General features: G+C 48.4%; 1 protein-coding gene across 2 annotated transcripts in view; it reads left to right on the top strand.

Moving 5' to 3' along the window:
* MEGF11 (multiple EGF like domains 11) overlaps positions 1–24,428 on the top strand; it is a 342,902-nt gene that overhangs the window by 43,740 nt on the left and 274,734 nt on the right. The gene's annotated exons all lie outside the window — the stretch shown is intronic.

Genomic DNA, 24,428 nt, shown 5'->3' with positions numbered 1-24,428 from the left:
TTAGGCCAGCGGCATTGACTATAATTATTGATTTCTTAGGTCTTAAGTCTATCATTTTATTTTTGTTTTTTGTTTGTTTCTATTTCTCATTTCTCTGTTTTCTTTTCCCTGCCTTCTGGAGGTTACTTAAACACTTTTTAGAAATTCCTTTTAATTTATCTATGGTGTTTTTGTGTGTATATCTTTGTATAGCCTTTTTTAGGAGTTGCTCAAGGTATTTCATTATGTAGACATAACTTATGACAGGTTTCTGGGTTCATTTTACCAGTTTGAGTGAAGTATAGAACCTTGTATCCTTTTCATCCCTATAACCTTCTTATTTATAATATAGTGTTTAACATCAACTTCATTTCAATGGTATGCAAAACTTTATTTCTGCATAACTCCATTCTCTTTCTCTCTTTAGTGCTGTTATTTGTCATACAAATTACATCTTTATACATTGTGTGCCCATCAACACAGATTTATAATTCTTGCTTGATGCAGAAGTTGCAAACAAAAATAGATTTAAACTGTCCTCTAAAAACCCAGGGAAATCACCCTCATGTGAGATCTTGAGGTCCCTAGTTGGCCTGCTTCCTCCTTCCTCCTTCTTATGACTGTTTTACGTATAATGTCCAGAGTTTTTAGTTGGACCCAGCAGGAGGAATAGGGGACAGTGCATTTTCATTATCTTCTGGGAAGTGGAAATCCTTAACTTTTGCATCTTGCTGCCTCATGCTAGACTGACTCTCTTACCAAGTAGGGGAGATGAAGAGAAAGGACAAGAATGAATGTTTATTGAGGACCCATTGGGTGTTATATACTTCCACATGTAAAAATTCATTGAGTTCTCAGAACTTGGTGAGGATAGTCTTAATATATCTGCTTTACATATAAGAAAAAGCTGAGGCTAGGGGCACCTGGGTGGCATAGTTGGTTAAGCATCCAACTCTTGATTTTGGCTCAGATCATGATCTCAGGGTCTTGAGATCAAGCCCTGCATTGGGCTCCATGCTGGGCATGGAGCCTGCTTAAGATTCTCCCTCTCCCTCTGTCCCACACCTTCCTCCCCCCGACCCAACCCCATGCACAGACAGGCGCGTGCCTACACACACTCTCTCTCTCTCTAAAAAAACCCCCCAAAACCTGAGGCTGAAAGAAGATCTGTTCATACAGATAGGAGGGGCCGTGCTGGCCTTGAACTGAGGCTCTCTGACTTCAGTGCATGAGCCCTTTCTACTAGAACTCATTGAGTAGCTAAAATCTGAGTTTGCCCCTGGCACTGCAAGGCTGGGAAACATTCTTTGTGACTCTTCCTTTTTAAAAAAAGTGTTTGTGTTTTGATTTGTTTTGTTTTAACTTTTTATTACGAAAATCTGCCAAGGAATAGCAAAGTGGAAAGAATAGTACAATTAAAAATCCATATACCATGACCAACATTCAACAATCATTGATGTTTTTGTATACTTACTTCATCTATGATCTTTTTTTGCAGAATAATTTTAAAGTAAATTACAACATCATGATATTCACTCCTAACCATGTCAGCATGCATCTCCAAAAATAAGCACATTTTCCTGCATAATCACGAGAACATTATCACAACTGGCAAAATTAGTAATTTCCAAACATCCTTCCCCCCCCTCAAGATTTTACTATTTATTTGAGAGAGAGAGAAATCACAAGGCGGGAAGAGGGACCAAGGGAGAGGGAGGTACAGACTCCTCACTGAGTGCAGAGCCGGATACGGGACTTGATCCCAGGACCCTGAGATCATGACCTGAACTGAAGGCAGATGCTTCACCGACTGAGCCATCCAGGAGCCCCAGTAATTTCCTAACATTTTTTAATACCCAGTCCATATGAAAGCTTTCTCTATTGTCCCCCAAATGTCTCTTATAACCGTTTTTTCCCCAAACCAAGCTCCAGTTAAGAATCACGCATCACTGCATTGCTTGTGTGGTCTCTTTGTCCTATTTGATTTGGGTGGTTGCTTCTAAGCTCTGTAGAGTCTCATTTAGGTTAATTTAGGCGGGGCGAGGGGGAAGTTGTAGGGGTGCTTGGGTCATAGCTGGCACTGCCTGGCTCAGTTTCCCTCTGGGGTCAGAGTGCTCCTGGGGATCACCTCCTTCTTGTAAGCAGGCCGAGTTGTGGCACAGGAGGGGATCTGAGAGGTCACCCTGCCCGCACTCATAGTTTGCGTTGAGGATGACTGAGGCCTTGTGCACTAGTTCCTCCCCTGGGACTCCAGAGCCTGACCTGGATACCCTGCTTCCCCCCTATTTGCCAGTTTCAAATGAAAGAACAAAAGTGGACTCCTGCGGCCTCTTGAGCAAGCAGACAGTGGTAGGTGCAAATCAAAGTGATTGTCCCCCTCTGCTGTGGAGGATTGATCATGTTCTATAAATAGGGTGCAGTGGCCTGCAGGGGAGGCAGGCCCTCGGATCCAATGGGTCAGTGCTCTGACCTCTGACCTCTACCATGGTCTCTACTGCTGCCCCCCAAGAGAGTGGCAGGGCGCACAGGCTCACGCAGGTAGGAGCTTTGCAGAAGGCAAAGGAGCAAAGCAGAGGTGTTGTGGGGTTGCTGGCAGAGAGTAGGGGGAACTGGGGCTGATGTTTGGGGGCTAAGACTCCAGGAGCCCCTCTCCCTCAGGTGTGAACTGAGGATAGGGCTTTCCCCAGCCAAGAGAGGTGCTGGCTGTGTGGGGTCGGGGAATAGCACTGTTTCACGTGGCCAGATGCCTCTGGTGAGTTCTATTAGGCCCTTGAGGGTAGAAGGGCCAGGTCAGCAAGGCTGAAAGAGAGTGGTGTCCTTCCTGTTACCCCATTCACGTATTCTTCATACGTCTGCTTTGGTGCGAGCATGGCCCGGCTGTGTCCCTCTGACAGGATGCTCACATCCCCTGGGGACCAGAGCTCCAGCAGAGGAGGGCACAGCCCTGCTGGGCAGTCAGTCCTGAAGGAAACCCAGCCACAGGCACAAAGGGCAGCCTCCAGAAAGGAAAGGATTTCCTCAGAATTCTCTGTCGGGTTGCTGGCTGGGAACTGAGGTGTTGCTGCTGACAAAGGGCCGAGAGAGGCTGGGGTTGGGGGGCAGGATGTGCGGGATGCCAGAGGCAGGTGCAGCGGAGCCTAGGATAGCCGGGCCTTGAGAGTGGTGGGAGATGGGGAGCAGTCTGCCGGGCCAGCAGCAGGGGCTGGAGCACTCCCCCTTTCTCACTCCGGCTGAGTGGCTGCTACCGAGGAGAATGGAACTTGACCTTAGCGGTGAGTGCTGTAGGGCCCACTCACCGCAGACATGATTGCTCTTCATTGCTACTAAATATCTCATTGTAAAAACACAGGGGTCCAAATGGGCCTCCAAGCCGGCGCTGGGTGTTGATTGCTCTGATGTGTGCAGGGCATATGTATGTGTGTGGTGTGTGTACACAAATGTGTGTGCACATGTTGTGTGTGCACATGTATGGTATCTGTGTACGTATGTGTGGTGAGTGTGTGCACTTGTGCATGCTTGTGTGGTGTGTGTCTATGATGTGTGCGTGCACACGTGTGCGTGTGTATATATTAGGGTCTCAGCACTTACCATGGCTTTGGCCCCTATCTGTCATTCCTCTTTCTGGACACTGGGGAAAGCCCCCCTCTCCCCATGCTGGGATAATGGCCCGGTCTGCATGCATGTTGCCTCCTACCCTCTGTGGCTCCGAGAGCGGTGGGCTGGGGTGCCCTCCTCGGCCTCCCCAGCCCCACATGCAGCCTGGAGGCCGAGGCGGGGAGCAGGGGCCACGGAATGGAGGAAGGGGGCCGTGATACTCAGGCTAAGGCCGGGAGGAAGAAGCCAGGGAGGAGTTTGGATGGACTGGGGTTAGGATGGGTGAGTGAGAAGTGTGGACCTCACTGGGGTTTCCCCGAGGTGTGAGAGCTTCTGTTCCAGGCCTGTCGTTGGGCATCAGGAGCTGCCCCTTCAGAGACCCTTCTGATCCCAAGTGGCATGGAGGCCATTTGGTCCTGACCACAGCCGCCTCCCAGATGAGGGGTGCATTTAGGGTCAGCCCAGCCAGCTGGTCTCGGGTTTGTGTCTAAACACTTCTGTTTGGCAGTGGGGAGTTTGAGGGATGCCTTGGAGCTCAGCAGTAATCCCTGGGGACCAGACCCTACCCGGGACTCCAGGGAGGCACACTGGTTTCCTTGGGCTGCAAAGAGGTCCCAAGGAGGCCTGCTCTTACCCTGCCCACCCCTGACTTCCCTGGAGAAAGGAGTCTCCCCACTTTGTGGTTTAACCACCATGCCAAGAGGCAACTCCTGCCTGTCTCACCTCAGTCCTTCCTCTTGGAGCTATAATGCCTTTGTCTGGATGCCAGTGGAGATGGGGGTGGGTGCTGTGTCACAGCCCGTTTGCTGGCTAATTTGAGCTCAGTCACTAGTTTTCTGGGGGCTCTGGAAAACTAAGGTGGGGGGAGTGTAACTGATGATAAGAAGTAAGATCCCTAACTTCCGAGAGAGAAGAACTACCCAGGAAAAGAGGCACATTTCTCTAGAAAAAATAATACCCAATTACCCCCTAGAGGTTTTTACAAGGGGTAAGAAAAATGTAAGCAAGCAGGAATCAGTACATACAATTCAGATATTCAAAACAGTCTTTAGATTAATGGTATGAGCTTTCATAAGAAAAATATTGTTTGATTCTGTTTTATTTTTTGTAAAAGTAAAACTCGTTCTTTATAGAAAACTAGAAAAACCCAGAAATGTACAGCGAACCAAAATCAGCCATGATTCCATAAATCAGGGCTGAGCTCAATGCTGCAACACATAAGGAGCATCAGTGAACACTTAACTGAATTGGTGAATGAAGGCAGAGGAAGCCTTTAGCGACATTTTGGCATATTTCTTCCCGGGCTTTTTTTCTTATGCATGTTTGCATATTTATGTTGATTATGCTTTTTTTTTCTTTCTTCAGGAAGTGATGTAAACTATAATATGTCTCTTAGAACCTGACCCTTGGCAGGTACTTCTATTAATAAAATTTATACTCTGAAACCCAGTGAGCAGAGAAGCGAATTTACATTCTGGAAAAATACGATTTTTTTTTTTTTGCCATTGACTATATATACCTGGAGATTGAGATTAATTTGAAAAACTGTCTGCTGGTCAGAGTTTACATGTTTCTTATATCCTAGCTGAAGAATGCCTTCTGGGGGCGCCTGGGTGGCTCAGTCATTAAGCGTCTGCCTTCGGCTCGGGACATGATCCCGGGGTCCTGGGATCCAGCCCCTCATCGGGCTCCCTGCTTGGCGGGAAGCCTGATACTCCCTCTGTTTGTGTTCCCTCTGCCGCTTTCTCTCTCTGTCAAATAAATAAATAAAATCTTAAAAAAAAAAAAAGAATGCCTTCTGATCTGGTTTTATTTCTTAATTAGATGTGATGGACATGCAACATTGTATTGGTTTTAGGTATACAACATAATGATTTGATAGATGTTTATATTGCAAAATGATAACCACAAGAAGTTTAATTAGTGTCCATCACCTCTCATAGTTATAATTTTTTTTCTCGTGATGAGTGCTTTGATGGTCTACTCTCTTAGCAACTTTCAAGTATATAATACAGTGTTAAGTTGCAAATACACAAGACAGCACTGTTGACTACAGTCCCCCTGCTTACATTACATTCCCAGAACTTATTTATCTTATGACTGGAAATTTGTGCCTTTTGACCAGTTCACTCATTTTGCCCACCCCCACCCACCTCCTGTTTCTAGTAACTACGAATCTGTTTTCTGTATCAATGAATTCTTTTTTTATTTTTAAGATTCCACATATAAGAGATGTCATACAGTATTTGTCTTTCTCTGACTTATCTCACTTAGCATAATGCCCCCAAGGTCCATTCACACTGTAGCAAATGGCAGGATTTCTTTCTTATCTTTGGCTGAATACTATTCCAGTGTGTGTGTGTGTGTGTGTGTGTGTGTGTATCTTCATCACACATCTTTTTATTGTTATGTTAATCACCATACATTACATCATTAGTTTTGGATGTAGTGTTCCATGATTCATTGTTTGTGCATAACACCCAGTGCTCCACGCAGAACGTGCCCTCTTTAATACCCATCACCAGGCTAACCCATCCCCCCACCCCCCTCCCCTCTAGAACCCTCAGTTTGTTTTTCAGAGTCCATCGTCTCTCCTGGTTGGTCTCCCCCTCCGACTTACTCCCCTTCATTCTTCCCCTCCTGCTATCTTCTTCTTTTTTTTTCTTAACATATATTGCATTATTTGTTTCAGAAGTACAAATCTGTGATTCAACAGTCTTGCACAATTCACAGCGCTCACCATAGCACATACCCTCCCCAATGTCTATCACCCAGCCACCCCATCCCTCCCACCCCCCACCACTGCAGCAACCCTCAGTTTGTTTCCTGAGATTAAGAATTCCTCATATCAGTGAGGTCATAGGATACATGTCTTTCTCTGATTGACTTATTTCACTCAGCATAACACCCTCCAGTTCCATCCACGTCGTTGCAAATGGCAAGATCTCATTCCTTTTGATGGCTGCATAATATTCCATTGTATATATGTATACCACATCTTCTTTATCCATTCATCTGTCGATGGACATCTTGGCTCTTTCCACAGTTTGGCTATGTGGATATTGCTGCTATAAACATTGGGGTGCACGTACCCCTTCGGATCCCTACATTTGTATCTTCGGGGTAAATACCCAGTAGTGCAATTGCTGGATCGTATGGTAGCTCTATTTTCAACTGTTTGAGGAACCTCCATACAGTTTTCCAGAGTGGTTGCACCAGCTTGCATTCCCACCAACAGCGTAGGAGGGTTCCCCTTTCTCCACATCCCCGCCAACATCTGTCGTTTCCTGACTTGTTAATTTTAGCCATTCTGACTGGTGTGAGGTGGTATCTCATGGAGGTTTTGATTTGGATTTCCCTGATGCCGAGCGATGTTGAGCACTTTTTCATGTGTCTGTTGGCCATTTGGATGTCTTCTTTGGAAAAATGTCTGTTCATGTCTTCTGCCCATTTCTTGATTGGATTATTTGTTCTTTGGGTGTTGAGTTTGATAAGTTCTTTATAGATTTTGGATACTAGCCCTTTATCTGATATGTCATTTGCAAATATCTTCTCCCATTCTGTCGGTTGTCTTTTGGTTTTTGTGGACTGTTTCTTTTGCTGTGCAAAAGCTTTTTATCTTGATGAAATCCCAATAGTTCATTTTTGCCCTTGCTTCCCTTGCTTTTGGCGATGTTTCTAGGAAGAAGTTGCTGCGGCTGAGGTCGAAGAGGTTGCTGCCTGTGTTCTCCTTTAGGATTTTGATGGACTCCTGTCTCACATTTAGGTCTTTCAACCATTTGGAGTCTATTTTTGTGTGTGGTGTAAGGAAATGGTCCAGTTTCATTCTTCTGCATGTGGCTGTCCAATTTTCCCAGTACCGTTTGTTGAAGAGACTGTCTTTTTTCCATTGGACATTCTTTCCTGCTTTGTCAAAGATGAGTTGACCATAGACGTGAGGGTCCAATTCTGGGCTCTCGATTCTGTTCCATTGATCTATGTGTCTGTTTTTGTGCCAGTACCATACTGTCTTTATGATGACAGCTTTGTAATAGAGCTGGAGGTCCGGAATTGTGATGCCGCCAGCTTTGCTTTTCTTTTTCAAGATTCCTCTGGCTATTCGGGGTCTCTTCTGGTTCCATACAAATTTTAGGATGATTTGTTCCATTTCTTTGAAAAAAGTAGATGGTATTTTGATGGGGATTGCATTGAATGTGTAGATTGCTCTAGGTAGCATTGACATCTTCACAATGTTTGTTCTTCCAATCCATGAGCATGGAACGTTTTTCCATTTCTTTGTGTCTTCTTCAATTTCTTTCATGAGTATTTTATAGTTTTCTGAGTACAGATCCTTTGCCTCTTTGGTTACATTTATTCCTAGGTATCTTATGGTTTTGGGTGCATTGTAAATGGGATCGACTCCTTGATTTGTCTCTCTTCTGTCTTATTGTCGGTGTATAGGAATGCCACTGATTTCTGTGCATTGATTTTATATCCTGTTACTTTACTGAATTCCTGTATGAGTTCTAGCAGTTTTGGGATGGAGTCTTTTGGGTTTTCCACATACAGTATCATATCATCTGCAAAGAGTGAGAGTTTGACTTCCTTTTTGCCGATTTGGATGCCTTTGATTTCTTTTTGTTGTCTGATTGCTGTGGCTAGGACTTCTAATACTATGTTGAATAGCAGTGGTGAGAGTGGACATCCCTGCCGCGTTCCTGACCTTAGGGGGAAAGCTCTCAGCTTTTCCCCATTGAGAATGATGTTCGCTGTAGGTTTTTCATAGATGGCTTTTATGATATTGAGGTATGTACCCTCTATCCCTATACTCTGAAGAGTTTTGATCAAGAAAGGATGCTGTACTTTGTCAAATGCTTTTTCTGCATCTATTGAGAGGATCATATGATTCTTGTTCTTTGTTTTGTTAACGTATTGTATCACGTCGATTGATTTGCGGATGTTGAACCAGCCTTGCAGCCCAGGGATAAATCCCACTTGGTCATGGTGAATGATCCTTTTAATGTACTGTTGGATCCTATTGGCTAGTATTTTGGTGAGAATTTTTGCATCCATGTTCATCAAGGATATTGGTCTGTAATTCTCCTTTTTGATGGGGTCTTTGGTTTTGGGATCAAGGTAATGGTGGCCTCATAAAATGAGTTTGGAAGTTTTCCTTCCATTTCTATTTTTTGGAACAGTTTGAGGAGAATAGGTATTAATTCTTCTTTAAATGTCTGATAGAATTCCCCTGGGAAGCCATCTGGGCCTGGGCTTTTGTTTGTTGGGAGAATTTCATCACACATCTTTATCCATTCATCCATCTATGGCCATATGTTTTTTCAATGTCTTGGCTATTTTAAACAATGCTGTAATGAACATGGGGGTGCAGATATCTTTTCAAGTTGGTGTTTTCATTTCTTTTGGATAAATACCCAGAAGTGATGGAATTGCTGGGTCATAGGGTAGTTCTATTTTTAAATTTTCGAGGAACCTCCATACTGTTTTCCACAGTGGCTGCACCAGTTTGCATTCCCACCAACAGTGCTCCATTTTCTCCACATCCTTGCCAACATTTGCTATTTCTTGTCTTTTTGATGATAGTCATTCTGACAGATAGGAAGTGGTATCTCATTGTGGTTTTGATTTGCATTTCCCTAATGATTAGTGATGTTGAGCACCTTTTCACATATCTGTTGGCCATCTGTATGTTTCCTTTGGACAGAATACACTTTACGTAGATTTTGAGGCCTGCTTTTGCACTTGATTGTGTAGCTTGAGAATTTCCCCATGTTAGTAAAAATTTCTAGACAATATATTTTTAATGGCTGCATAATAGACCATTTTGTAGATATACCATAATTTTTTTCTCCAAAATCCTCCTGGTAGGTATTTAGACTGTTTCTAGTTTGGACTACATTGTGTAACATTTCAAGTGATATTATTATACTGTTGATGTGTCTCAACTCCACAATTACCATGAACGTAGAGACCCGGGGCTCTGAGCTGGGCTGAGGGTCCAGGAGCCAGGTCTGGGCACGGGAGCCTCTGGAACGCACCTGAGTAGCAGGGTGCAGGCCCAGCTGATGGCCAATGAGTACACAAGGAGTCCAGTAGACTGGGCAGAGAGCAACCCAGAGGTCTGAAGCAGATAGTAAGAGTGGAGATTTGAGGGAGGTGACAGCTAGAAAAATACCCAGGGCAGTAGGACTGGAGATGGGAGGATAGGGTGATGGGGAGAATATTTTCAGCAGTGACATCTACATTTTTTGGATCGTCCACTGCTCTTCATAAGAAAAGTTTTGAGTTCCATTCCAATACGTGTAAATTTGTTAATAATGTATTAACATTACATGTGCTGCTTATCCATGTACACTAAGTATTTAATAAAGATTATTTTTCTCCTTTTTGATAAAGTAATACAAATAGGAGATTTAATTTTTTTCTCCTCGCTTACCATGGATCTATTTGTTTACCTCCTTTTGGGGAATACCGGCTAGAGAGGGGTGGGAAGCTGAGCTTGGGTCCACACAGAGGGTTGCTGGGGCCCAAAGCAATGAGGGCATCCAGGTGCACAGAAAAGGGCCCATGGGGGGGGGGTTTAGAGGCCCACCCCCTGGGGTTCTCCCGAAGACAGTATTTGCATTTTTACATGGGATTTGAAAATCAGTATTCATGGTGAGCTTCAGGCTTGCTGCTGACATTAAAATCCCGTGGGTGGGGAAGAACTAAGGTGGGAGCAAATAAACTGGGGAAAATCGAAGAGCTTTCTGAAGGGTCACAGGAATGGTAGACGAGGAACAAAGTGAATGAGAATAAAGGAATATATATATAGCAGTGGTTTCCAACCTGGGATCCCTTTAAGAAGTATTTCCAAAATTTCAAAAAGAATCCTCCTCCCATCTCCCGTTCAACATTTATCCATGTTGAGACAATTTTTCTCTGCTTTCATCTGAAATGCTGTCAAGTTCACATGGTAGGTAGCTTCACGCTGGTCAGAAGCTCTTGACTCGTAGTTATGAAGGTGTTTGATTAATTTAAAGTTGGGAAAACTATTTTAATTATTTCTTGGTAAATGTAACTTGTTCTATGGGCACAATTTCTAGAAACCTGGAGGCCTTTTCGAGGGGAGGGACCCAGGCAGAATTAATAAAAGGCGTCCTCACCAGAGGAGACGTTGAACTCCTGCTGGGCTGATAGGATGTGAGTCTCTGAGCTACCCATTAGGATGCAGTCAAGGACAAAGGAATTTTGGAGACTTTACAGATGTAGTTGGAATGTAAAAACATAAGCGCTGTGAGAGACAATGGCCTGAAAGGCAGAGAAAATTGGCATTTAATGAAGCTGGAGATGAGACTGGAGCATATAGTATCCTGCTGAGAGGACACAAAACATTGAATGATCAGATAAGACTTTTGTGACTCAGGGACCTTACCCAGGATCAAGGTTTACGAATAATGTCAAGAACACAGGAGGGACAGGTGAAGCTGGGAAGGGTCTGGGACCACTGAGGCAGCCTACCAAGTCCTTTCTCACCAACGTGGGGCTCAGTCTCAGAACCCTGAGATCAAGATCTGAGCCTAAATCAAGAGTCAGATGCTTAACCGACTGAGCCACGTGGGCGCCCCTAAACACAAAGTTCTTAGTGAGCCTCTCTCTACACCTGCTTAAAACCCTTCAGGAGCTCCCATTTCTCTTGGGATAATTTGCAGCTCCTTAACATGGGCCGGAATTGTCTGGCACTTTCCTGCCTTCCCAGCCTCATCTCCCACCCCTGGTTCTCTCCCTGAGCGCCAGCTACACTGGCCTTTTAGTGTTCCGAACACTCTATGTCCCCTCTGGCCTCAGGGCCTTTGCACATTTTCTCTACTTGGAAAGCACTTCTTGCCACTCACCTGTCTCTGGTGAGCTCCTCCTCCTTCTGTCATTCACAGCTTACACTGGTACCTCTTGGGCCTCAGCTCATAGCCTCTCATGGCCGCATCTTACTCCAACCCCCACTGTGGCAACTAGTTCCACGCAGGCCTTGACCTGCTTTGCACAGAGGTGATCTGACAGGGTCTCACCTTGACTCAGCCCCAGGCCTCTGGCTTCCTGCCCCAGGACTTTTCTGACACTGAGGTGAGAGACCCCAAGCAGAACCCATATACCAATGTGGAATTGCAGAGGAGGTGACACCAGTGTGGCTCTCCCTAGACGGTGGAGACAATGGTGATGGATAAATGTTTCTCCGTTTCATTTTCTGGGTGGACACGTCTGAGCTGCTTCTCGGGAGTCCGAGCAGAGCGAGCCCAGCTGTGTATAGCGTTGGCCAACTCGACAGCGAGTCCTTGTGTCGTTGGTCTCTCCTGTCGCCCCTCTTGTCCCTGTCTCCTACCCTCTGGGATCACCTCCCAGTTAGACTACCCGCGTGCATGCCTTTGGCTCAGGCTCTGCCTTGGGGGGAACCCAGGCGACACCCACTTTGCTTAATACTGTACCTCTTGTGCTTAACACACCGCCGTAGTAGGTGCTTACCAGATTTTTGCTGCACAAATGAATGAATGAAATGAAAAACTTTTGAAGAGGCTAAGGGAGTCATTGGTTATGGAATAAGGGCAGCCATATATATATTTTTAAGATTTTACTTATTTATTTATTTATTTATTTGAGAGCACAAGCCAGGGAAAGGGTGGAGCAGGCTCCATGCTGAGCAGAGAGCCTAACATGGGGCTTGATCCCAAGACCCTGGGACCATGACCTGAGCCACAGGCAGATGCTTAACCGACTGAGCCACCCAGGCGCCCCACGGCGCAGCCATATTAACAAAATTAATCTGCTTTCGCTTGGGACCGTGAACAGCTGAGGGAGGATGGGTTAAAACATACGGAATCGTAATGGCTTTGGAGTAAAAGAACAGACTTTTTGCCATAACCAAAAGTACCAAAGGGTCTTCATGAAATGTTAAAATGGTATATTTAGCATAGGCCCTACCCTTGTCTACTGATAATGTATTAACATACGCTACTAATCTGGAAATAGAAATGCATTTAAGGATTTATATTGATCCAGGGATTGTCTGGTTTGTGCCAGTGATCCAGGGAAGGATGTAGTGTTTGGGGATGTCCTCATGACTGTCTCGGGGCTGACCCATGGAACAGCCCCTCTGGCGGGGTAATGAATAGGCGCTTGGGGGGATGGGTATTGTGGATGGGTTTCCACCCACAGCGCTCTCCCAAAGGCTGTACTGATCACCACACCACAGTCTTGCTCATAGGGCTTCTTAGCAGGTAACAGACTTCTTTCCTGATTTTATTGGAGTCTCGTACCTTATTATTATTATCACTCCCATTCTAAAGACAAGGAAACTGAGGCTTGTGGAAGTTAAGTAACTTGCCCGTTAAGAAGGTAGGGTTTGAAGCCAGCTTTTCTGACTCCACGTTTTATTTCCTTGGTGCCTCGGGGCAGGCTCTACAGACGCAGAGCTGGACACAGGGAGGCGTGTGCAGGTGATTCACTGAGAGCCCTGGCAAGTGGTTTCACATGGAGTTGAATTCAGTCTGATCACGGGGGGAAGCTCTGCAATGGGGATCGCACTGCAGGGTCTCCATCCTTGGAGTGAGGGAGCTGGGCTTATGTGTCAGGGTCCTCCTCAGTTGCTGGTGCACTGTGATGGGGTGGGGTGGGCTCCTGAGAGCCTCCCCTGCAGGCAGCTCCCATCACCCAGGCCGGGGGGGATGGGCATCTTCAATAGTCACAGGGACTCCAGGGGTCTGGGAAGGAAACACTTGTGATTTTAAAGGGGTCAGGAAAATGGTGGGCAGACCCAGATATGGTCCTCATGAGAGCACCTTGGTTGACATGAAATTTGAGGAGACTGAAGAGCACCAATATTCTGTGCCCCTCCCACGTGTACCTGCCACTCTCCAGCATCCCAACCCCTTCAACTTCCAGGGTGTCCCCCGGTGGGGCTGGTGTGTGTCACGCACGTGTGTGTGTGTGTGTGTGTGTGCATGCACCTGTGCGTAGTGACCATGCTGTCTAGCACCCCAGCACTCTTCTCTTTCAGATGAACACTGACGCTTGTCCACTCAAATGAAGGTGTGTTTCCTGGTGAACTAGCTCATTTGGTGGAATGGGAGGTCCATGTGCCAGTTTGAAGAACAGAATAGGAGCAGCAGAGAAGGAGGTCGTGGGCCAGGTTTGCCTCCAGAAAGCTGAGTTACAGTTTAGTGAGGCACCGGCTTATCTTCCTGTCTCTCCTTCATTCTCCTTCTTCCAGCTCTCCTTCATTTCTGCTTCTTTCTAAAAGACCCCGCACTCTCCCTCTATATTTCTGGTTTGGCTAATGTCTTACAAGGATCCCTGGATTATATTATCTTTGGGGTTAGGAACCTCCCTCAGGCTGGGGATACCTCCAATGGGGAGGTGCAGACTGAGGCTCCCTCCTCAGGTTGATAGCTCTTTGAGGGCAAGCACTGGGTCTTCCTGTCTGGCATGGTGTGTTCCTACGGCAGCAGATGCATGTCTTGCAGCAGACAGAAGGCTCTCTGGGGGCAGGGGCTGTGTCTCCCCCATCAGACAGGGAGCTCCCTGGGGGCAAGGGCCATGTCTCCCCGACCAGACAGGGAGCTTCCTGGAACAGGGGCCATGTTTCCTCTATCAGACAGGGAGCTCCCAGGGGCAGGGCCATGTCTCCCTCATCAGACAGGGAGCTTCCTGGAACAGGGGCCGTGTTTCCTCTATCAGACAAGGAGTGCCCAGGGGCAGGGGCCATGTCTCCCTCATCAGACAGGGAACTCTCTGGGGGCAAGGGCTGAGTCTCCCCCCATCAGACAGGGAGCTTCCTGGAACAGGGGCTGTGTTTCCTCTATCAGACAAGGAGTGCCCAGGGGCAGGGGCCATGTCTCCCTCATCAGACAGGGAGCTCTCTGGGGGCAGGGGCTGTGTCTCCCCCCTCAGACTGGCATCTCTGGGGGCACGGCTGTCTTCTCTGTGAAATGGAACTAGTAGTTGTTGGTGGTGGCTGATTTATGCCTCTGTCCTTCCATCAGGATGTGAAAAGCCTGGGTGTTCATTTCCAAAGCCAACTCCTTTCTTCTGGGTGAGGGAAGCTGTGAGCCATTTAATTGTCTCTGGAAGCACCATTCCTTAGCCTTTGGGTCTTTCTTTGGATCAAGAAGCAGAGGAGAAAAGAAATAGCTGTTCCTCCTTTGAAGATAGGGCGCTGTGAATGGGCTCTAGCAAATAGCTCCCAGGGAGCTGGGTGCAGGGTGGGGGCCCGGCAGAGACTGGCAGAGAAGCACTGGGGTGTCGCACCATGGTTTCCTGCTCAAAGGGGAGAGAGATTAGGATTGAGGTCACTTGGAGGAGTGGAAAATGGCCTTCTGACGAGGAGCACTGGAGGGCATGGGGGGTTGGGGTGCCCCCTGAGAGAGCTAGAAATGTTCCGATGAGCCTGGTGGGTAGGTGAGGGATGCACACTGAGTCTTTCCCCTTATCTAAACTCGTTTCTCTCCTGGGGGCTCAGGGCTCTGCCTTGTACCTCAAAATCCTTTACACTCATTATCCTCTGAGGCCTGTGGACAGGAGGTCTCCTCCTGTCTTGCAGATGAGGAAACTGGGTGTCAGGGAGGTGAAGTAACTTGTCATGTGGTATACGCGGCTAGAGAGTGACAGAGCAGGGATCAGAACATAGGTCTTCTTGAATCAAAGCCCTTTCTCCATCATGCCATGTCCAAATGCCATTTTGCCAAATGAGCAGCTAGTACCAAATCATAGGCGCATTTGATATTTGTAATATTTAAAGAGGTTGGGGGTAGTACGGTGGAAAGGGCCCACGCTGAGGTCAGAAGGCTTCACCTGCCAGCCAGTGATCTTAGGTGAGTCACTTAGGGTCACTGAAACTCATCCCTAACCATGCTGGTCTTCTTTGCTTTACAGGACAGCTGAGAGGCTTATGTGGTGTAACGTGGTGGTTCGGAGCCTTACAAGTGGAGGGCAAATCCTAGCTCTGGTGACTTCTAGTCATGTGACCTTGGGCTAATCATGCAGCCTTTTGGAGCCTCAACCTTCTCCTCTGTAGACTGGGACAGTTCTAAAGCCTATATCCTAGGATTGCTATGAAGATTTTAGCAGAATGCCCTTTTCAGAGTAAGCCCCCCAACATTTGTTGAGCGACTGTTTAGTAGGTTTCCTTGTTAAGAGTGTAACCCAGGCATCAGCTGGGGTCTCCCAGATCCTAGTGATCTAGGGAAGAGATCCTGCAGTGCCACGCCCATGCTCTCCTCAAGGTTTCTGCAACCTGGCAGTGGTATAGGGTTCATCGGGACTGGGTTGATGGCTCGGTCTGAAGTCATCTTGACCCCTGGGCCTCTCCCCACCCCTCCTGCCCCCCATCACTCCTAGGCCTCATTTCATCTAGCCTTTCTCCATTCTCGAAGGAGTAAAGCAGACCGTGGTCTTCCCTGTCTGTGGCACCTGCTCCATGGTGTCGTCCCCACTGCACCCCTCTGTGGTTGGCTGGCTGACTTCAGTGGTCTCAGACCCTCAGCTCCCAGGTCCCACAAGGGGTACATCAAAGGCTTTCCTCCCCCTAGAGACAGTTCCCTCCCCAAGGGATTCTGGTGCCAACTGTTAACATAATGGATTTTTCCACTCAACTATGTGATGCAAAGCATCAATTGAAACCCCCGTGTAAGAGCTTAGCATCGGGAGGGACCTTACAAGTCAGCTGAATCCTTTGTGCTTTGGCCTTGACAGTGTGTCTATAATAAATAAAATGACCATTTTGAAAAGCAGGCTTTCCTCCAGCCTGGGCTCAGACAGGAAATGTGGTCCCCACTGCAAGACAGGACAGCAAAACAGGGTTTGCTATTTCGGGGGGGGGGGCTACGGTTAAAACAGTGACAGTGCTCTGGTCCTCCTTCTGAGGCAGCCCTCCATCAGCCCTGGCCTGATTTGGGGGAGGAAACGTGGACTCCTGTCTCCCTGGAAGTCCAGCCAGGCTGTCTTCATCCCCACCAGCAGGTCCTCTCCAGGCTGCAGTGTTAAAATGTCCTCTGTGAACACTCGCAAGATGTTAGGTTGGAATACAATTGCAGCAGGAGGGACAATAAATAAGCCAATTTATTTTATCTCACCTGCTTGGAGTTGGGGTATTTCTTAAATGGAAACAAGCAAATTTATGCAAATTACATGCAAATTAGACCCTTCCTGGATTAACAGAAAGGAAATTGAAGTTCTGGGTAGTGCCCAGGGCCTGTGTAGGGTGTATTGTGAATCTCAGTGTGCCATGCAGGGGGGGTGGGGGGAATGGAGTCACTCTGGGGATGGTGTGCATGTCCTGAGATCCCAAGTTGGGTGGGAACAGTCAGATCATCTGGAATGTCCCTCTGGGGGTCTCAGGTGGGCAAGGGTTTCTGACAGGTTGCTGTCTGGCATTTTGAACGGTGCTATGTACTCACTCTTTCCCTCACTCCTTGCCCATCCTACCTACCTGGGACCTTGCTCAGTTCGGGTGCATACATGTTGGAGGAAGGCCTCTGGAAGGCTCCCCTCCTCTCTCCCAGGCTCTTCCTCAGTCACCAAGAGCTGCTCTTGCCAGTCCCCACAGAGGGACATTCTACATTATTCCTTGAGTCTGCCTTCTAGAACCCTTTAGAAAGGCCTCGCTTAGTGTCTACCCTGAGTCCTACCAGCCACAGAGAAATGTGTACCTTCACGTTTGTATCCTAAATGGAGACAGAGTATCATAAAGGTCCTCGACCATGGCTTCACGTTGGAATCACCCAGAGAGCCTTAAACAGGCTGAGATTCCAATTTGCTTGCTCTGGGGACCCACATGGGCTTTGGGAATTTTCAAAGCTTCGTGATGATTCCAACGTGCTGCCTGGTTGAGAATTGCTGGGATTACCGGGACTAACAGTTCACCAGTAGGATGGACATTTAATGACCCTGACTTCCCTAGTTGTTCCTTGGAGCCATTAAGGGCCCCAATCATTGAGCACCTACTAAGTGTCAGGTGTCTTAGCTGCACTATCTCTCAAAACCCTCTCAAGAGTCTTGCCAGGTGAGGATCATCCTCCTCTTCCCCATGAGGAGAGAGGCTAAGGGAGGTGAAGTTTCTTTCCCAGGGTCACTCAGGGCGGAAGCAAGCAGAGGCAGGATCCGAACTGGGCTTTGTCCGACTGGAGGCCCCCTGCTCCTGCTCTCCCCTCTGGTGGTCCCCCTGGAAGTTGGCCCAGCAGAGCAGGGAGGGAAAAGGGCCTCAGTGCATCTTTGTGCAGGAGCGCAGGGCTCCAGGCCTGGGTTTGGGTTTATTGTTCCCTAGCTTTGTGACCTTGGGCCGAGCCCTTCCTGGCCTTTGCCATTCCGGGCCTACCAGGGGGATTACGGCACGGAGCCCTGGGGTGGGTGTGAGGATTAATTAAAAAACAACAACAACAACAACAACAACAAACGAGACAGTGCTTTGTAAACCATGAAATGTGATGCCCGCATTAATTATGTTTCTCGAACTCCCCTTTCTTACTGTGGGGGGTACCACTGCCTCCCTCCAGCTCAGCTCCCCAGACACACAGGTGTTTTGAGCATTTGACTTACTTGGCCTCCCCTCTCTCCTGCCAGAGGATTCTGCTTTATCCTCTCCGCTCGACAGAACACAAGCGGCTGTCTCCCTGGGAAAGTCGGGTGGTAATTAGGTTAAATAATTTAAAGTAACTTTTAATTTTTAAATAATTCCAATTTGCATTTGTGCAATGTACTTTTCTTCTGTCCCCCACTCCTCCTCCACCACTGTCTTCCTTGGCCTATTTGTTTGTTAGTTCATTTATTTATTTATTTGAAAGTTTGGGGTATTCCCCCCCCTCCCAGCCCCAGATAACCAATTTGCTCCAAATGGCAGCTAGCCAGTTTGATTCAGAATAACCACAGATTGTAAGGCAAAGGCAGGAGGCAAACTCTGCTGACTTGGAAACGTCTGAAAGGCAACTTTGCCCAACCCCCCTTGGGAAAGAAGAATAAAGAAAAGACGCACAGGAGGTGGTTAACCTTCGATTTGCTGCAAGGGGTTCAGCTCGGTGCTGGGTGGAGGCTGGGAGAAGATGTACCGGCGCCGGGGTGGGGGCAGGTAGCAAAGAAGCAGGTCCGCGGAGGAGGCTGCGCACTGGGCTCAAGGCCCCCGCCCCCACCCCCCCCAGCTGGAGCTGCAGGGCCTGGGGCTCCCTGTCTGTGGAGTGGGTGCACCAGCACCTTCCTCAGGGGCGTGAGGCTTCTAGGAGCGCACATTTGTTTGGAAGGTTGAGCGGGCTGACATGCAGTGAATGCTCGCTTGGGGGATCCAGGATCTGGGAGCAAAGGGAATTAGGGCCTTTGGGGTGGAGACAGAGAGCTGGTAACCTGGCAAGGTCTTTTCTTTCTTCCTTTTATTTAGATTGTAAGTGCTGATAGAATTTTATTTATTTTGAACTTTTTATATAGAAATTATTTCATGTTTATAAGAATGTTACAAAAATTGAGGTTAACATTTTACCACACTTTCTGGCTCTTTCGTTCTTAATAGGAAGGGATTTTGCCCCCCTTTGGCAATGCCTGGAGACAGCTTTGTTGTCATACCTGAGTTGGGGGGGACGGGTGATACGGGCATCCATAAGGTAGAGGCCAGTGATGCGCTTAACATCTTAGGACGCCCAGAAACCCTGCTCCCCCATCCCCTGCCCCCACACGGAATGATCTGGCCCAAAATGTCTGCAATACTCTGCGGGGTGTGTGTGTGAGTGTGTGTTTGTGTGTCTGCGTGTATCCTGTTTAATAGTTGTAGACGTGATGCCCCTTTATCCCTAAAATGTGTATTTCCTAAAAGCAAGGGCATTCTCTTACATAACCACAGCTCAGTTATCAAAATATCATGGAATTGACATTGATACCAGGACGCTGAGGTCTGATGCTGGCGGGAGTCCTCGGGGAGCATGTGGAACTCAGTGTAAAGGGCACTGGAATCGGACATGGAAGTGACAGAAACTTGGGCTCCGGTCTGTTGAGGTCATGCCACGCTACCCTTGACAATCTTTTGTGATTTTCCTCCCTGCAAACTGGGGCTGATAGAGGTTCTGCTGCCCACCTCCCAGGACTGTGGGTGAGGTGACATAGATGGGAGAGGAAGGGCTTTGCATGAGTCCCAGAGATGGCTATCATGTACCCATTCCACTTGGAGCCCTCCTGCCCAGAGCAGAGATTGGGTGTGAGGAGCTGCGTCCCTGGTGGCTGGTCCCTGGTTGTGAAACTCCAGCTGTGACCAGGCTTGGCGTGTTGACAGAACTTCCGGCTTCAGGGGCACACCTGGCCTTGGCCACTGGACCCTGCAGAGCAGGTGGATGTGCCCAGCGGCAGGGAGCCGGCTTCCTTTCCTTTGGAAGGGGTGACCCTGACCTGGGGGTGCTGCTCTGTTTGCCCTGTCGTACAGAGGCCAGAGGCCGGGGAGGGGGAAGAAGGAGCTGCCGGGCCTGGGTGGCTGAAGACAGAGAAATGCGTGGCTACACAGGTTCCTAGATTCGACTTTCACTCGAGAACGAGAAAGTGCTTCGTTTTTCACCGAAAAGTCCTTTGTAACCTCTGTGTTGGAATTGTCCCAAAACAATATGTTTGAAAATTTGGAATTGGAGAGAAGAAACGTTTATTAACTGCTTTCTATGTACTGTCACTTTCATATATTTCACTTCTTTTCATTCTCCCTCGTATCTTATGAGATAGATAGTAATTAATACATTTGTTAGGAAAGGAAACTGGGTGGGGCGCCTGGGTCGTTCAGTCGGTTAAGCGTCTGACTCTTGATTCTGGCTCAGGTCATGATCTCAGGGTTGTGCCATTGAGCCCCACATGGGGCTCTGTGCTGGGCATGGAGCCTGCTCTCTCTCTCCCCCTGCCCCTTACCCCTCATTCCCTCTCCCCAGTGGGGGGAGGGGAGGAGAAAGAAATGAAACTGGGCTCAGAGAGATTGACTAATTTGCCCAAGGTCACACAGCTGATAAGTGGCAGAACTAGGATTAAAATGTAGATGGGATTTACTTCAAAGCCGGTGTTGCCGCTGGTTTAAGCCCTGGCTCAGCCATCACTAGCTCTGTGACACTGGGTAAGTTTCTTAACCTCTCTGAGCCCATTTCCTCACGGGAGAAGGATGATAATCATGTCTGTCCTAGCTGCCAAATAGGACAGAGAGAAAGTGCTTTATAAACTGTCCATCAGTTAGCATTTTGTTATTAGCACGAGGGGAATTCACCTTTCGGTTCGTTCCTCGTTCACCCATGGTGTGAATGGGTGGGGGCTCAGCAAGGGATTTGGCTTAGCAGCGTGAGGGCCAGTCAGTGACGGGCAGGGTCCCCTAGTGATGGAGACAGAGAGTACACCCATGACTGGATACATGGCAGGTGCTCCATGCCTTTTCTCTGGGATGAACTCCCACTATGTGCAGCTACCTGGCCTGCTCCCTGTCGCCCATCCTCCTTTCTGGAAGCCACGTTCGGTGACCTCTATGTCCTTCAGAGAATTATGCCAGCTCCTTCAACACAGGGGTAGAGAAGGGATGCCTACAGCATCACCACCCTTTGGGGCTTAGGATAGAAGCCACTGCAGGCTGCCCAGGTGTGGGCTGCTTCTCCTCCACAAACTCTGGGCTCTGGGCCCCACCATCGACCTCAAGGGCAGCTCACCGTGAATCCCTCTCCCTGCCTCCTGGAGGGTCTGTGCATGCGATTCTTTCCCTCCCCCGTACCATCTCAAGTGACGGAGAAGCCTGGGAATTATGGGGCTTGTCAGGGAGCACCCTGGGTCTGGGGCTCCTGTGCACCTCACTCTTTTGCACACCCCCCTTTGGCCGGGCAGAACTGAACGTATGAGGAAGGGTCCAGAGGGCTGCCTCCCCCACCCCAGGAGCCGCTGAGGGGGTCCTGACATCCAGACAGGATTTGGGCAGGAAATGACCAGATGTGCTGATGGGAAGGGATAGTTCTATGGCAAAGAGAAGGCCAGGAGTGGTGGCTGCTTGAGGTCTGTTTGGGGTTAGTCTAGCCCTCCGGATCTCTGACGCCTGGCTGGCCGACCCTTTAAGCCCTGCCTCTTGAATTCCTAGGGCTCTCTGGAAAGCCCTCTTGCCTGGTTTCTGCGTCTGATGAGCTGGTCTATCTGGCGCCTGGCTGCCGACTGGGCATCCAACCCACTGCCCTGACCTTTGCTTCCTGTGAGGCACCCATTTCTCTTCTGGCCTCTCTGTTACCTGACCCCTCCCTACCGGTACCCTCTCTTTGGGGCGGCCTCATCTGGTCTCCTGAGTCTGCCCCGGGCCACCCTGGGCTGGCAGGGAGTCCCAAGGCTTGGCTGCCTCGTCCGAGGGGACTTTTGTTTGGGTCCAGATCATCCTCTGAAACTTACCTTCCTACTCTCATTGGCACTGCCAGAGTTTGGGATACAAGCCCAAAAAGGAAGTAATTACATCCAAACACAGTGGTGTTGAAATTGTGGAAAGAAAAAAGCCTACAAAAGGCAACGTGCTGTTTATGCAAAGTGTGCTTTGAAAGGAAGGTTAAGGATCAGGTTGGACGTGAGGGAGAACTTGCAGATCAGCCTGCATTCCTGGTGGATCTTCTCTGCTGCAGCTGGGGCGGGCAGTGGGCAGGGCAGTACCGGAGGGGGGCTACGGGGAGGGGGGTAAATGAACTGCTGCCCCCAAGTCTGGAAATGTCTTTGCCTAGCAATGGCCAAAGGCCTTTGGGAAGGTTCACCACTCTCACAACAAACGAGGATTTATGGAGCACGTCCTACGTGTTCAGCCTTGGGTGAGGTGCCGGGCACAGAGGTGAGCAAAAGAGACATGGCGCCCCCTCCCGGGGCTCACGGTGCAGTGGGAGAGGCAAGCGCGAGTCATGGTGATAGACTGGTGTATGTGCGTGGAAGACAAGGAACATGGTTCTAGGAAGCTATGGAGCAAAGGAGCCTGGGCAGGGGGTGGTCTCTTGGGGAAAGGACACCTGAGCTGGGACTGGAGGATGTGTAGGAGTTCACCAGGCTAGAGCGATGGGGAGGAGGTGGGTTGGGTGAGCATTGTAGATGGAGATCCAGAGTGGATGGAAAGGTGGTGTTTTGGGAGAAGTAAAAGGAAGCATGGCAAGGTGGAGAGAGGACAGCGTGAAAGAGGGGCTGGGGGAAGCAGGTGGGAGGCAGAGGTGGGATGGGTGACGAGAGGACAAGGGTGGAATCGACACAGATTCCCAAGCAGGCAGGGGTGGGAAGGGGGTGGGCCTGAGGTGGGAGGGGTAGAGGCTACGGAGGAATGTTCCAGCCATGGGAGCGTGGGCTAGCTAGAAAGCTGTTCCTCACAGCTTAAAATGCAAACGGGGCATCTTCGGTGTGGTAGGGGTGGGGAGGAAGGATGCAGATCCTTTTCTGTTTGTTTTCAGCTTTGTTGAGGTATAACTGAGGCACAATAACTACCCTGAAGTGTACAGTTTGACGAGTGTTGACATATGTATATGCCTGGAAAGCCCATCGCCATGCTCAAGATAGTGAATATATCCATTATCCTCAAAAGTTTCCTTTGTAATCCATGCATTCTCCCCAGCCCCATGTCCAGGCAACCACTGATGTGCCTTTTGTCATCAAGGAGTAGTATGCATGTTCTAGAACTTATACAAATGGAAGCATACATTATGATCATGTACTCTTGTTTGTCTATCTTCTTTCAGGCAGCGCAATTACTTTGAAATTTATCCGTATTGGACATGTAGTCTTTTACTTGGACTTCACTGCTCATTTTTTATATTGGGTAAATCTCTTAAGCCTTTGCTGCGCATGGCAAGGTCTGTGGACCAGCAGCCTCTCTGTCACCTGGGAGCTTGTGAGTGATGCAGAACCTCAGGCCCCGTGGCAGCCGGAGGGCTCAGAGGCTGCATTTTAACCAAATCCTCAGGACATTCGTTCGCGTTGTTAGTGTTGGAAGAGCACCATCTCTAGCTCTCTGGACCTCGGTTTGTTTCTCTCCCTCTTTGTGGACTGCAGGTTCAGGGAGTTGAGTTAATTCCACTAGGTAGCTCATGGTCAACATCAGCCTTTGTGTGTCCTTTCTTTCATGTCATGGCATCCATTGGGTGCTTTCTCTGTCCTCCATCCTCACCTTCGTTACCCTCCCCCATAGTCACCCCCTCTCATGTGTTTGGAGTATGTTCTAAAATAGGCACGCATCATTGTAGAATAGTGTCATTCTCTGCGAGCACCTGTTTTAAATTCACACACATTCAGTTGTGCTACAGACCTTCCATTCCCAGCTTTTCTCGCTCAACACCACGGTTTGGGGCCCACCCTTTTGCTGTAGGAAGAGTTAGTGCATGGTTTCTTACTGATGCCGAGTTCCCTCTAGCGTGTTTCTACGGCCGGTTTCTCATCCGTTCTCCCAGGGAAGGGCGAGGGACAGCTAAGGATGTGTCCAGGTCCCCACTGCTACCCATAGCTTCATCCTTGTAGGCTGACCCGTCAGCCTCCAGCTTTGCAAAGGAAGTGTCTTTGGCTAAATGACCCAAGTTGCCTGTAGTTCTGACTCCAGTCACATATTTTGCCGGTGGAAAGACCTCAGCAAGTTGCAGGCCCCCATAACTGTCAGGCAGAAGATCTAAATAGTTATGTTTTCCTTTGAATTAAGTTTCCGGCTGACACCGTGCGTGGTCTGAAATCCTTTGATAGCTAGAGTCCCTGAGACCTTTTCTTCTCCCCGAGCACATGAAGTGCCTTAACTTCTGATTTTTTTTTCCCCTGTGAATAATACACACCAGCTGCTCCAGGGAGCTGAGTGTTTCGCCAGTTTGCAGCGCTGTTTAAAATCCCGATTCTGCAAGCTCCTCAGAATGGAGAGACAGTTC

This window comes from Callorhinus ursinus, unplaced genomic scaffold (genome assembly GCF_003265705.2).
Source record: "Callorhinus ursinus isolate GAN/ISIS: 27379988/994484 unplaced genomic scaffold, GSC_fseal_2.0 scaffold25, whole genome shotgun sequence".
NCBI classification, from domain to species: Eukaryota; Metazoa; Chordata; class Mammalia; order Carnivora; family Otariidae; genus Callorhinus; species Callorhinus ursinus.
The sequence above is the reverse complement of the archived record's forward strand: the minus strand, read 5'-3'. Positions and strand labels throughout refer to the sequence as shown.